The sequence below is a fragment of the Elaeis guineensis genome, chromosome 2 (genome assembly GCF_000442705.2).
Source record: "Elaeis guineensis isolate ETL-2024a chromosome 2, EG11, whole genome shotgun sequence".
Taxonomy (NCBI): Eukaryota; Viridiplantae; Streptophyta; class Magnoliopsida; order Arecales; family Arecaceae; genus Elaeis; species Elaeis guineensis.
In genome coordinates, this window is record NC_025994.2 from 127,570,889 (window position 1) to 127,586,291 (window position 15,403).

The window sequence follows — 15,403 nt, forward strand, 5'->3', positions numbered from 1 at the left end:
TCCAATGTCACTAACTTTTCTTTTAATGCATCACATTCCTCTACTACTTTTTTGTACATTTCAGTTAATTCTTGATGGTCATATTTCAGATCACATAATTCTTTGTAGTTCGCGTCTCTTACTATAAAGTCATATATAGTTTTGAGATGTCTGATTGCTTTTAATGTTGCTTCTTGCTTCGCTTCTTTCTTTGTTGGGTGGATGTCTGGCCAGGACACCACCTCCCAAGATCCTTTCAGTACCACGCGATGCAGCAGGAAGAAAGAAGAAACAAAATAAAAGAAAAAATAATCAAAATACGTGGATCAGCCACAAAAGGGCTCGCCTCCACGGGGCATGCAAACTTCACTATGAAAAAAAAATTTTACAAGAGGAGATCTCACCCTCAACCCTTGTACACCCAATTCTCTCTCACCTGAAGTTCTCCTCACAAAAGCTCTCTCTCTCTTGGAGACCCCCCTGAACCCCTGAAGAGCCTGGCGACCGCTGTCCAGGAGCCTCCTGCTCCTTCTCTCTCAGCGCCCTAGCCTCTCTCTCTCCTCTGGTTCGTACGGCGGCGAGAAACAGAACCCACGCCCTCTCTGTTACCTCACAGGCCTTTTAAAGGCTTAAACCTAGTTTAAAACTTGATTAGAGAGGGATTAGGAGTCCTAAACAAAGCTCAAAAACCCTCTGGACCGTCGGATCAAGACCGGGAGCCTCCTCGGCCCTTAGATCGCGCTCCGGTCCATGGAATAGTGCCGTGGACTGCGAGAAACGCGTGGGAAACGCCCACAAGATCCACAGGCCACGCCGTGGACCACCCGGTCCACGGTGGACCGGGGCAAGGGACCAGCAGGCCTGGGTCGCGAGTCCCACGCAGGCCTGGGCCTGGGTCGCGCGTCCCGCGCGGGCCTGGGCCTGGGTCGCGCGTCTCGCGCGGGCCTGGGTCCCGCATCCCACGTGGGCCTGGGACGCGCGTCCTGCGCGCCGCCGCCTGCGGCCGCGCCGCTGCCGCCCGCCGTCGGTCGCCGGCAGTCCTCCGCCGCCTCGATTCTCGTGCTGACTTCAAAAGCTCGTATCTCCTCCATCCGAGTTTCGATTTAGGTGATCTTGATCTCGTTGGACTCCGTTTTTCGTCGCGAACCTCGCTGTGGGCTCAATCTCGAGGCGTCAAATCCTAACAATCTCCACCTCGACTCGATATTCGGCCTCCTCCAAACTCCGAGAGCTTCTGGATCTCCTCACCCCCATGCCCTGGGGCAATCACCTGCTGATCATGGATGGGCAAACATGGGAGTCGAGCCAGGCTGCTCGATCCCATCTCCGTCGTATGCTGTGCTCCTCCTGACCTGAGACCTGCTCGGGGCATCATCCTGCGGCAATAGGAATCTTACCTTGCGATGTCGCCTCTCATCCTCCCGAGTCTCCTGTCTCGTGCCCGATCCGCCTCCTGGAGCTCCACCTCACACTGGGCTCCACCTGGCTCCCGATGCTCCACCTCGCACTGGGCTCCCTGCCAGGTAATAATGTCCTCTGCTCCCCTTCTTCCCCTCCAGCACAATCCTATTGCCGCGTAGCACCCTCAGGATTCCTCCACCAGCTACCGTCCTGTAGCCTCTCGAATCCAGTCTGCTAAGTGAGATAAGATTCTGTCTGAAATCGGGTATGTATCGGACCTCCCCCAATCTCCTCACTGCACCATCATGTGTCCTCCAGCTGACCGTCCCAATGCCTCTGATCGCACAGCTCGATCCATCCGGCAGATATACAGTGCTCTCACTGTTCTCCTGGGAGTCAAACTGCTCCTCTCTGCAACACACATGATAGGGGCATTCAGAATCTAATATCCACTGCTGGAAAGAAGTAGATACCTCGTCAGATATCTCCAGGACATCTCCATCTGAATCGCTGCCGGCCGTCGCTACAGCAGCCACCGTCCGATTTTTCAGTTGAGGGCAATCTCTGGCTAGATGCCCCAACTCCTCACATCGGTAACACCTGGTTTTGCTCAAATCCCTCTTGGACTTAGACCGCCCTCGATGCGATCTCCTGTCGCTCCGTCTACCGCCTCCTGCACCTCCAGAAGTCACCAAAGCTGAGCTATCGATACCTGAGCTCGAAGCTGGGTTCTCCCTCTTGAGAATCTCGTTCTGCAGTATCGCCACAGTGACCTCGTCCATCTTGATAGTGCTCTTCCCCACTAGAAGAGCGGTCACCAAGGACTCGTACGAAGAAGGAAGCGACGCCAGCAAAACCAGCGCCCTGGTCTTCTCCTCAACGTTCTCGCCAACGCTGAGAAGGTCGGTGAGGATCTTCTGGAAGTGGCTCAAATGCTCCTGCACGCTCTGTCCCTCAGTCATCCGCAGTTGGTAAAACTGCCTCCAGAGGAAAAGAGTGTTGGTGAGAGACTTCGCCATGTACAACTCCTCGAGCTTCGACCACAGCACCGTCGGGGAGGTCTCGCTCAGCACATGGATCACCACCTCATCCGCCAGGTACATGCGGATGGTACTCATCGCCTGCATCTGTAGCCGTTTCCAATCCCGCACCTCCATGGTGGTCGGCTTCTCATCGCACAAGAGAGCATCGATCAACCCCTGTTGGACGAGCACGTCTTTCACCCTTGCCTGCCACAAGGAGAAATTGCTCTTACTATCGAACTTGTTGATCTCCATCTTGATTGTTCCTGTTTTCTCCATCTTCAGTCTTGCTCACCACCACTGCAATCTGCGTCCTTGTACCGCCTTGTTCTGATACCACTTGTTGGGTGGATGTCTGGCCAGGACACCACCTCCCAAGATCCTTTCAGTACCACGCGATGCAGCAGGAAGAAAGAAGAAACAAAACAAAAGGAAAAATAATCAAAATACGTGGATCAGCCACAAAAGGGCTCGCCTCCACGGGGCATGCAAACTTCACTATGAAAAGAAAATTTTATAAGAGGAGACCTCACCCTCAACCCTTGTACACCCAATTCTCTCTCACCTGAAGTTCTCCTCACAAAAGCTCTCTCTCTCTTGGAGACCCCCCTGAACCCCTGAAGAGCCTGGAGACCGCTGTCCAGGAGCCTCCTGCTCCTTCTCTCTCAGCGCCCTAGCCTCTCTCTCTCCTCTGGTTCGTACGGCGGCGAGAAACCGAACCCACACCCTCTCTGTTACCTCACAGGCCTTTTAAAGGCTTAAACCTAGTTTAAAACTTGATTAGAGAGGGATTAGGAGTCCTAAACAAAGCCCAAAAATCCTCTGGACCGTCGGATCAAGACCGGGAGCCTCCTTGGCCCTTAGATCGTGCTCCGATCCATGAAATAGTGCCGTGGACCACGAGAAACGTGTGAAAAATGCCCACACGGTCCACAGGCCGTGCCGTGGACCACCCGGTCCACGGTGGACCGGGGCAAGGGACCAGCAGGCCTGGGTCGCGAGTCCCACGCAGGCCTGGGCCTGGGTCGCGCGTCCCGCGCGGGCCTGGGCCTGGGTCGCGCGTCCTGTGCGGGCCTGGGTCCCGCGTCCCATGCGGGCCTGGGACGCGCGTCCCGCGCGCCGCCGCCTGCGGCCGCGCCGCCGCCGCCGCCGCCCGCCGTCGGTCGCCGGCGGTCCTCCGCCGACTCGATTCTCGTGCCGACTTCAAAAGCTCGTATCTCCTCCATCCGAGCTCCGATTTAGGTGATCTTGGTCTCGTTGGACTCCATTTTTCACCGCAAACCTCGCTGTGGACTCAATGTGGGCTGAATCTCGAGGCATCAAATTTTAACATTCTTTATACTAGTTCTACTTCCATAAATCATGTCCGTATCCATCATTAAGATTAGTGTTGGTGCAAAAATTCGTTTGCGCTGGAGAAGCTGGAGTCGAGGGAGTCACGATCGCCGCTGGGACCTGCAAAGGAAGTCTAAATCGGAGGTGGGGTTGCTCCGGCAAGACCCTCCGACGCTCAAGTCAGTTCTCTGCCTCAACAAGAATGGAGTGCTCGAACGGAGAATTTAGCAGAGTTTTGAGGTAAAGAGTTAGAGCTCATAGAATAACGTATCTGGGGCCCCCTTTTATAGGTGGAGGGGGCAGTAGTCTGACAGCGACGTCTGTAACCGTCTGGCAGTGGGCTGCCCATGGTCAGGCGGAGTTTGCTGCAAAGAGTAGTGGAGTGGACCCGTGGCTATCACTGGGGCGTGCCACGTGGAGTCTGCTGTGGGGAGTGGAGCGGCGTCTGTTGTCGCGACTTGCCAGTGGATGGGAGAATCGCGCGACGTCCGCCGCAGGAAGTGGAGCAGGATCGTGGCCGTTATTGTGGCCTGCCAGGGAGTAGTGGAGCTGCGCGGGATCCGTCATAGGAAGTGGAGCAGTGCTGTGACCGTTCTTGCGGCCTGTCAGGGAGTGCAGATCCGTCGGTTGAAGTTCGGCAGCGGTCGGAGCTGATGACGGAGCCCGGCTCCTGTGGGAGTCCGGGCGGAGCCCCCCTTGAGGTTGGAGTCGTGGGCGGAGTTCGGCTCCCGTGGGAGTCCGGGCGGAGTCCTCTTGGAGCTGAAGTCGCGGGCAGAGTCCGGCTCCCGTAGGAGCCCGGGCGGAGTCCCCTGCAATCAAAGTCAGGTGCGAAGTCCGGCCCCCGTAGGAGTCCAGACTGATCTTACCGGCAATCGATGTTGGCGACGGAGCCCGACTCCTGTAGGAATCCGGGCGGAGTTGTTCTGTAGTCGATGTTGGCGACGGAGCCCGGCTCCCGTAGGGGTCCGGGCGGAGTTGTTCTGTAGTCGATGTTGGCGACGGAGCCCGGCTCCCGTAGGAGTCCGACAGAGTTGTTCTGTAGTCGATGTTGGCGACGGAGCCCGGCTCCCGTAGGAGTCCGGGCAGAGTTGTTCTGTAGTTGATGTTGGCGACGGAGCCCAGCTCCCGTAGGAGTCCGGGCAGAGTTGTTCCGTAGTCGATGTTGGTGACGGAGCCCGGCTCCCGTAGGAGTTCGGGCGGAGTTGTTCCGTAGTCGATGTTGGCGACGGAGCCCGGCTCCCGTAGGAGTCCGGGCGGAGTTGTTCCGTAGTCGATGTTGGCGACGGAGCCCGGCTCTCGTAGGAGTCCGGGCGGAGTTGTTCCGTAGTCGATGTTGGCGACGGAGCCCGGCTCCCGTAGGAGTCCGGGCGGAGTTGTCTTCTTGCTGAGAACTTCGGCTGAGGGTATTTTATACCCAACACCAGTTCCCCTACTTTCGAGTTTGAATTTCGAATGAAGAAAGTACCGAGAGACTGGTACAGTCGAAGTTGTCCCCTCGAATCCTGCGCACGACCGCCTCCAGATATTTTGGCATTAAATGTGCGCGTGCTGGAGTCTTTTCGAATCGGGGCGATACGAAGGGACTCTTCAAAATTCCCGCAGGTACACTGGCCCAGGTACGGTGCAATAATAGTCCTGCCAACCGCCAGCCGCTTTCTGTCGCCTACCATGGTGAGTGGGACACGTGTCGAGAACGGGCTGGCCTGGGGGGATTCGTGGTCATTATAGCGTCGGATCCCAGGGTCTATTTAAACCCACGCTCCCGCTTTTGGGGCCCTTACCCTGTTTCAGAATCTCAACAGTGTCTGCCTTCCCTTCGAGAGCCCTGATTCAGTTGATATTTCTCGAGCCGTAGGCGCCCTCCAAATCATCCCTGTCTTCGTCCCTCTGGTTCCTCAGAGCGATCTAGGTTAGTTCCAGCACCTTCATCCTTCTTCCCGCCGCTTAGGGACCTCTTTTTTTTGCCATTGTTTTTGTATTCCTCCGAGTTAGTTTCCTGCGACCCCTCGCCCTTCATCCTGTCCATCTTCTTCGGGATCTTTGGAGCCCACATTCGAAGCTACTCAAAATGTCGTCCGGCTCTTCCGCTCCCTGCAGTTCTGGGAGTTCTTCCGCCTCGAACCCCCAGGTCCCCTGCTCTGTAGACGAACCCGCATCTGGGGCTGGGCTCCGTCCGATTTTTGCACCAGGCGCCATTCCATGTTCCCTGACTCCGGAGGAACTCCTTCTGATAAGGGTTCAGTATGGAGTTCCTCCGGAGTACGACCTGGAGCTGCCTAGCCCTTCTGACCGGGCTAGCACTCCTCCGTCCGATCATTTTTGTCTATATCAGGAGGCGTTCCGTGCCGGGCTCCGGCTTCCACTTCCTTCCTTTGTAGTTGCCCTCTTCCGCTTCTTAGACATCTCCTTGGCTTCTGTGGCCCCGAATTCTTTTAGGTTTTTGATAGGATTTCTCTCCCTTTGCCATGTAGTCGAGGTCCAGCCGTCCCTCTCCCTATTCAGGCACTTCTATACTTTCAAGCGCCATCCTTCGGCGAAGGACTGGTGGTACTTCTCCCTCCAGTTCGGCAAGAAGGGGTTGCTGAAAGGTGCCCCTTCTTCAATCCATAATTGGAAGGGAAAATACCTCTTCGTCCACTATCCGACCTTGAGGCTGGGCCTGCCCCCTTGGGGCTCTCTGAGGGATTCTGTCCGCCGGGCCCCCAGCCTAGGGGAGGATGACCTTCAGGCTGCCCGGAAGCTTCTTGCCTACTCCGCTCCTTCCCTTCCCAATCTTCTGAGGGAGCAATTTTTGTTCAACATTGGCCTGAGCCCCCAGGATCCTGCAAGTATTTCATCTCTCCCTCTATTTCCTTTTCTTCTGTCCCCTTTCTTTTTCTTTCTCTCTTTTTTTTTTTATTCCTGACTCTTGATTGATCGGTTTGCTTCTTTTTCTTCCTCCCCCTCTTTTTTTTTATAAAGGAATAGACGCCGAAGCAGCGCGGATGCTCGCCAGGGGCCTCAGGGCCCACAAAAGGAAGGGAGTCGCGACCTCTGGATCGGCGAAGAGGGCCAGAGCAGAGGAGTCGAGCTTGGCCGCACCCGCCCAGATGGCTCCAGCGATTGACATTCTCTCGGATGCCGAGGCAATGGCTCTCCGGGCCTCCTCGAGGAGTCCGCCGACCAGGGCCCCCGCTTCGGGGGTCCACTCCACGGAGGCACCCGTGGCCGAGAGGGGGAAGAGAAGAAAATCGATGGCCCGCAGGGCGAGTAGCCGCCGAACTGCCGCTGACGAGTCTCTCTGCTCGGAAGAGGGGCCAGAGAATCCCTTCAATGACAGGGACCTGATCAGGCGGTTGATCGACGGCTGCATTCTGCCCGACGTCGTCGAGAGGATCGACCGCGCCGATCCTGAGCAGCGGGCCTGGGACTCTCTGGGGTCCTTCATTGAGGTAAGCGAATCTTCATTTACCTAGCTATTAGGCCTTTGTTCTGATCCCCTAGCCGCCCTTGCAGATTGGACACCAGCTCCTCGCCAATATCGAGGCGGTGAACCATGCGAGGAGGGACATCCTCCAGGTGGAGGAGCGCTGCCGGGCCGAGGTTGCTCACCTCCAAGCAAAGACGGCCGAAGTAGCCGCCCTCCAAGAGGTCCTGGAAAGAGAGAAACAAGCCTGGGAGGAGGAGAGGCAGACCTTGGAGGAATCGACGAGAAAGGCGGAGGCCGAGGTCGCCAATTTGATTGAGCAGACTCCAGTCCTAGTCTCGGAGGCCAGGGCCCTTGCGGTAGAGGAATTCAAGGCCTCCGCGGAGATGAGGGACCTGAAGGTCCAATTCGGCCAGGAGGCATTCATCAAGGGGTTTGAGCTCTGCCAAGAGAAGGTGGCCAAAAAATTTTCGGAGCTCGACCTCAGCTTCCTAGGCGAGGAGTCCGAAGACGAGGCTGGTCCCTCGCCAGCTGCTACTGCTGTTGCAGCTCCCTTGCCGGGGACGCCGAGTTCTCCAACCCCCGCCCCCGAGGTCTGAGACCTCCGACCTTATACTTTTACTTCATCGCAATTTTCTTTTCCTTCTTGTTTTCAAAAATCATCCGATCAATAAAGTTGAATTTCTTGTCGTGGGTGGCTTCTCCCTCTTTCCCTTCTTCTCTCTGCTCTTCTTCCTGCGATGAGTCATGTTTTAACGCTTTCGCCTTTCGATGGCAGCGTTCTGCGGAAGCACTTCCCCTTCCCTTGGGGATCCTGCTGAAATCGACGATCCAGCGGCTGAAGAAGGAGGTCCTTCACTTGACAAAGAAGTCGAAGAAGATGGAAGGCGAGCTTCGCAGATTGAGAGAAAGTCATTCTGAAGCCACTGCGGAAGCCACCCACTTTCGAAATCTCCACGTGAAGGGGATCATGGAGTATAGCCGGAGGAAGGCGGATTTCGCGAAGGAGCTTGAGGAATGCAAGAAGAGCACCAACGACCGAATTTGGGCTCAGGCCACCCGGATTAGTGCCCTCAAGGTGGAACTATCAGCCGCGAAGGGGAAGATCGGCCAGCTGGAAGAAAGTTCGTCCCGGCTCTTGGCTCGGGTCGACGGCAACCAAGAGTGGTCGAAGAAGGTCTCCGACCTTCAGCGGCGGCTTCAGGATGCCGAGGTGAGCCACGACGTGCATCGGGCCAACTGGCGCAGGCAAGTGGAGGAATATAAAGGGAGACTCAGGGCGGCGACCGACGAAGTCACCCGTCTCCAGAGGCAGCTGGCCAGCAGGGCTCAGCTTACTTCCGCCCGGGATTCTGATGAGCTCCAGTCCCTAAGAGGAACCGTTGAAGGAATTTCTGTCGCCCTTGGGGATAAGATAGCCGAGCTGCAACAACTGAAGATTCAACTGGCATACAAGCAGCGGGCCGTCGCGGACGCGGAGGCGGAATCCGAGGTCTTGAGGAAGAGGCATCGAGAGGCGGAGGTCGAGAGCCAGCGACTTCGTCGGGTGCTCCAGGACGCGCTGCAGAAAAGGAAAGAGCTAGAAGAAGAAATTGAGAATCTAAGGCAGTCCTGGATGAGGGGTGGAGCAGATAACTCTAGGTTGGAGGGAGCAGAGCCTCCTTAGAGCTCTCTTCGTCCTTCCGTTCTTTCATGTGTATGCTTCCCTTTTTGTGGCTTTATCCCGCTTTTGTCGTTTTGCTTTTCTTTCCTTGGCCTCCCGGGCTTTGTAGTGTGTATTTTGGAAATGGAATGAAAAGGATGTTTTGTGTTACCTCGTCCGCGCGTTGTACTAAATTGTCGTTCGCCGAACTTTTCTTGTCGCTCGACTTGTCCGATGTAGACGTCGTTGGGAGGCGCCTAGTCGTCGACGTGTTAGCTTGCCTTTCTCGTCGTGCATGGCCGCAAGTCCGAGCTTGGCCGTCCGGACTCCGCATTACTTTGGAGATGTCGCTATCTTCCTAACCTGTGTCGGGCGTCTTTTTAGAGGTCAGGGGTGTTTGATAGGAACTCCCCATCTCCATCGGGACGAAGTCCTTCAGGTCTTTGGTGCGGTTCGTCCCTCATCTGTTTTCGCCGTAGCTCGTCACCCTTCCTTTTCAATTTTTCTTTTCTCCGAGTGAGGGCCCTCCCCTCGCTTTTTACGGGGTTGCACAGGAGCGAGGAGGTGCCGCTGAGGGGCTTTTTCCATTCCCCCGATCTTGTTGGGCGGCCGGGTCTCGCCATCATCAGGACGAGGTTCTACTCTCGTTCCCGCGGGGCACGTAAGGGCCATTGCCAGGGTGGGCGGAGTCTCCCTCACTGCAGAAGTCGTGGGTGGAGCCCGGCTCCCGTAGGAGTCCGGGTGGAGTCGTTCTTGGTGTTGTGGGCGGAGCCCGACTCCCGTAGGAGTCCGGACGGAGTCTTCCTTGACGTCGTGGATGGAGCCCGACTCCCGTAGGAATCTGGGCGGAGTCTTCCTTGGTGTCGTGGACGGAGTCCGGCTCCCGTAGGAGTCCGGGCCTTCTACTTTGCTCAAGCTAGGGCGAGGTTCTCCTCCCGTTCTCGACTTGGCCGTGGGGGCGCGTTAGGACGCTGTAAGGCCTCTCCCCCCATCCGGTCTAAAAGAACCGGGCCTTTGACTTTGCTCATGTCAGGACGAGATTCTCCTCTTGTTCCTGACATGGCTGTGGGGGCACATTAGGGCGCTGTAAGGCCTCTCCCCCCATCCGATCTAAAAGAATCGGGCCTTTGACTTTGCTCATGTCAGGACGAGGTTCTCTTCCTATTCCTGACATGGCTGTGGGGGCACATTAGGGCACTGTAAGGCCTCTCCCCCCATCCGGTCTAAAAGAATCGGGCCTTTGACTTTGCTCATGTTAGGACGAGGTTCTCCTCCTATTCCTGACATGGCTGTGGGGGCACATTAGGGCGCTGTAAGGCCTCTCCCCCCATCCGGTCTAAAAAAATCGGGCCTTTGACTTTGCTCATGTCAGGACGAGGTTCTCCTCCTGTTCCTGACATGGCCGTGGGGGCGCATTAGGGCGTTGTAAGGCCTCTCCCCCAATCCGATTTCGAGATAGTCGGACTTTCATTTTTGGTATGTTAGGATGGGGTTCTCCCCCCGCTCCTAACATAACTTTGTTTCAGGTGTTTGGAGGGGTCATATCCAGTCGTGACGAATTCATGCCAGATGGGAAGAGTACGTTAAGTAGAAAGAAATTTAGATTTAAGGTGAAATCGTAAGTGATATATTTACAGATTTTTCGAGTTCCACGGTTGTGGAAGGTCTGCTCCTCCTTGAGGCCCTCCGGTGATGGAGTCGATGGTCCCGATGGGGGGCCGGTCCTCGGGTTGCTCCTCCCTTCTTGGCGGTTCAGGCTACGGAAGGGCCCTTGGCCGATCTCCTCTACCCTCAGATCTGCGTCGGATGAACCTGTCGAGTCGACCTCGTCGAATGAGCTCCTCGATCTCATCCCGGAGCTGGATGCATTCCTCTGTGTCATGACCGTGGTCGCGGTGGTAGAGGCAGAACTTGTTGGGGTTGCGCTTCCCGGGGTACGTGCGCATCCTCTCCGGCCTAGGGAGCTGCTCCCTGACCTCCATCAGTACCTGGGCCTTCGAGGTGTTGAGGGGGGCGTAGTTGCGGAATCTCCCTGGTGGGGAACCCCGCCGAACCCCACGATCCAGACCTCTCTGCCTGCGCACCCGGGGTGGAGTATGGGCGCGTTTGTGCCTAGGAGGGGATCGAGAACGCGGCCGGGCTTCCCTTGGCTTTTTTTCAATTGCGGACTTACTCGAGCCTCCCGCTTGCCGCTCCCTCGCTGTCTCTTCATCCTTCATTTTGAAGGCTTCTTCCGCTCGGGCGTATCCTTCAGCCCGAGCTAGCAAATCAGCAAAGTCCCTGGGGTACTTCTTCTCCAGGGAGAACAAAAGGTCATTCTTCTGAAGGCCACCCTTCAGGGCGGCCATTGCGACTGATTGGTCCAAGTTCCGGACCTCCAACGCCGCGACGTTGAAACGGTTGATGTAGGCCCGAATGGACTCCCCTTCCCTCTGCTTGATGTTGATGAGGGACTCCGAACCCTTCCAGGGGCGCCGGCTGCTGACAAAATGGGCCACGAATTAATGGCTCATTTGATCGAAGAAAAAGATGGTACCCGATTTCAAAGCCGAGTACCAGTTCCTCACCACTCCCTTCAAGGTGGACGGGAAGGCCCGGCATAGGATGGCATCAGGAGCACCGTGAAGCAGCATCATCATCCGGAAGGCCTCCAGATGATCAACCAGGTCCGAAGTCCCGTCGTAGCTTTTGAACTGGGGGAGCTTGAAGTTTGACGGGATCGGTTCCTGCATGATCATTTGAGAGAAGGGAGGGTCAGTACAAATATCCTTATCATAAGCGGGGGGGGCATGGCGGAGCTCTTCGATCCGTCGGTTCATCTCCTGGAGCCTCCGGTCCAGGAAATCCTCTCGGCTTCGAGTCTCGAGGGTCCTCTGGCAGAATGGGGGCAGGGATCTTCCAGGGGTGGAGTCGTGGTCCGATTGAGGGCTCTCCACCCTCGGGTTCGTTTTCCCAGGAAGGACGGGGCGGCTGGCCCAGGTGGCCCGCCCCACCGTCGGATTCTGGTGTTTCGGGGACGTCCTTTCCGGGCGTACTGATGCCTGCGGCTGCTGCTGCTGCATAGCCTGCACAGCTTCTGTGAGGCCTCTGACCTGCTGCGCTAGCAGGTCAAACTGCTCCGCGCCGACCGCCGCCGCCGGAGGAGGAGGAGGAGGTTGAGAAATAGGAGGAGAGGCCGGAGCCTGAGATCTGGCCGCGGAGGCCGTGGACCGTCGCGTGGATGCCTTGCGGGGAGGCATCGAGTAAGGATCCCGTGGGGGAAACAAGGAATGGATGTCGGAGGGGACGATCGAAGGCGGCTCCGTTGAGCGCTCCTTTAAGAACAAGGGTACTGCGAAGGTTCATGCCCTCCTTCTAGCGCCAATCCTGTTGGTGCAAAAATCTGCTTGCACCGGAGAAGCTGGAGTCGAGGGAGTCGCGGTCGCCGCCGAGACCTGCAAAGGAAGTCTAAACCAGAGGTGGGGTTGCTCCGGCAAGACCCTCCGACGCTCAAGTCAGTTCTCTGCCTCAACAAGAATGGAGTGCTCGAACGGAGAATTTAGCAGAGTTTTGAGGTAAAGAGTTAGAGCTCATAGAATAACGTATCTGGGGCTCCTTTTTATAGGCGGAGGGGGCAGTAGCCTGACAGCGACGTCTGTAACCGTCTGGCAGTGGGCTGCCCATGGTCAGGCGGAGTTTGCTGCAAAGAGTAGTGGAGTGGACCCGTGGCTATTACCGGGGCGTGCCACGTGGAGTCTGTCGTGGGGAGTGGAGCGGCGTCTGTTGTCGCGACTTGCCAGTGGATGGGAGAATCGCGCGACGTCCGCCGCAGGAAGTGGAGCAGGATCGTGGCCGTTATTGTGGCCTGTCAGGGAGTAGTGGAGCTGCGCGGGATCCGTCATAGGAAGTGGAGCAGTGCTGTGACCGTTCCTGCGGCCTGTCAGGGAGTGCAGATCCGTCGGTTGAAGTTCGGCAGCGGTCGGAGCTGATGACGGAGCCCGGCTCCCGTGGGAGTCCGGGCGGAGCCCCCCTTGAGGTTGGAGTCGTGGGCGGAGTTCGGCTCCCGTGGGAGTCTGGGCGGAGTCCTCTTGGAGCTGAAGTCGCGGGCAGAGCCCGGCTCCCGTAGGAGCCCGGGCGGAGTCCCCTGCAATCAAAGTCAGGTGCGAAGTCCGGCCCCCGTAGGAGTCCGGACTGATCTTACCGGCAGTCGATGTTGGCGACAGAGCCCGGCTCCCGTAGGAGTCCGGGCGGAGTTGTTCTGTAGTCGATGTTGGCGACGGAGCCCGGCTCCCGTAGGGGTCCGGGCGGAGTTGTTCTGTAGTCGATGTTGGCGACGGAGCCCGGCTCCCGTAGGAGTCCGGACGGAGTTGTTTTGTAGTCGATGTTGGCGACGGAGCCCGGCTCCCGTAGGAGTCCGGTCGGAGTTGTTCCGTAGTCGATGTTGGCGACGGAGCCCGGCTCCCGTAGGAGTCCGGGCGGAGTTGTTCCGTAGTCGATGTTGGCGACGGAGCCCGGCTCCCGTAGGAGTCCGGACGGAGTTGTTCTGTAGTCGATGTTGGCGACGGAGCCCGGCTCCCGTAGGAGTCCGGGCGGAGTTGTCTTCTTGCTGAGAACTTCGGCTGAGGGTATTTTATACCCAACAATTAGTATAAGCCATAAAAGTAGGATTATGATCTGATCTATACTTTTCACATAAAAATGAGACTGACGGCAAATTTAATTTCTCAAGCAAATCGTTAAGTACTATTTTAAAAGAGATTGTCACAACAGTTGATATTATCTTATCGGATACATTGTTCTCTATTGTATTTTATCAAAACTCACAATTCTCTTGGCAGTTGCACTTCTTCAGAGACTTTCTTCATCTCTTCCATGAAAGACTTTTTGTCTTCTCTTCTTGTGGAGCGACTCTTTTCGACTCGTACTGTCTCAACGGATATCTGTTTCTTATCTTGCATCCGAAGTATCACACAAGTTGTAAACTGCTCACTCAACGGATCTTCTACCCCAGAATTTTCTACTTCAACTATGAAGAAATATTTTTTCATCTTTCACACCTCTTTGGATTGTACCTTGTTTTGACTGTTGTCTTAGAACCAAACCGGCTCTGACTATTGCCGTAGGACCAAACTTAGCTCTGATACCACTTTGTTGGAATTTGATGATGGATACTTTTTATGCTTATGCTTTGATATCACTTTGTTAAGATGGATAGAGGAGGAGAGGAGTACTCAATCACATATGATAAGAAATGCTTGAGAGAGGAGAGGAACACTATCACAATTTCTATTCATTTCATATCCAACTCCTACTACACTTCAAGGAAACCACTTCTATTTATAATACTCACAAATACATTAATTATTAGAGTTATATGACTCTTTGATCTCCACAACATACTAATTAATATCCCACACACTTCTTTAAAAGATAACACATATTCCTAAACTTCTCATACATATTTCTAAAAGCCACAAATATATTCCTAGACATAAATCCATGTACCCACATTCAATACATCTCTTGTACTTAGACATGCACGAATAATCCCACTTACATAGTTCAGTGTAATTTATGAAAGCACTAAATTCATGTTTATCTTTCAACACCTGAAACTGCAAATGTGATCGAGATGTTATGGCTGTTAAATTATGAATGCGTTTATGTATTACGTGACATTATCATATTTGCAGCCGGATTTGACATACAAGGGTTCGAATAGAGATATATGTATAAGATCGCGATGTGGCTGCAAGTTGGTAGGTATGTGTATTCTTTGAAGAAGATGGTGGATTTTGCTCCGCTCTTTTGTATATTGTTCCGATTTAAATCTTGAAAATTGCAGATGTCAGATGTAGGTAAATCTGTGGGGTCTGTAATGCAGGATAGCAACATGGCTATTGCTGCAAATAATTATTGGACATCTGTTGCATGGTGCTTGCTCATGGGAACACAGTTTTCTTACTTTTGTATGCCTAGGTTAAAGATAGTGATTTGCATCATTCTTTGGTTCTTAATGATCTTTTGTATTTGCAATTGCTGCTGCAGGTGATGCCCTGATTCCAACACACCTCACTAAAATATTCAAGCTTATGATTGCTAGACACTAAAGGCCTGCTTTCACAAGAAGTCTGTTTTCTGATACTAGCAGGCATGTAATTTTGGACTCATCTTGCACTTTTCACTGGTTCAATCATTTGATGTGTGGCAATGCACGAATTTCCATCATCACATGGTAAGATTTTAGCATGTGCAACCGTAAAGTTTTTAACTTTCTAGTCTTCTTTCAGACAATCATTGACGAAGCAATTATGTGGTTACCAGCGATAGGTTTTGGCTCTGTTCTTCGTGTGTGTGTGTGTAAGACCACCTTAGAAATAACAACAGCAGCAGCAATAACAACGACAGATAAAAAGCCCACATTCTTTTGTATGCTGCAGTTGGCATGCGGTTTCTTACACATGGCCAGTGGAAACTATTTCTAAGCATCTTGCCATTAATTATGCATCATCTCTTGCTCTTTTAAGTCGTGGAAAACTTGTTGTTTCATGTTGGAGCAACCTTATTATTGCAGTGATGGTTCTACATCGCCTACATCGTGATCCTTAACTCTGTGCACGGATGTTTATTATGGATAGA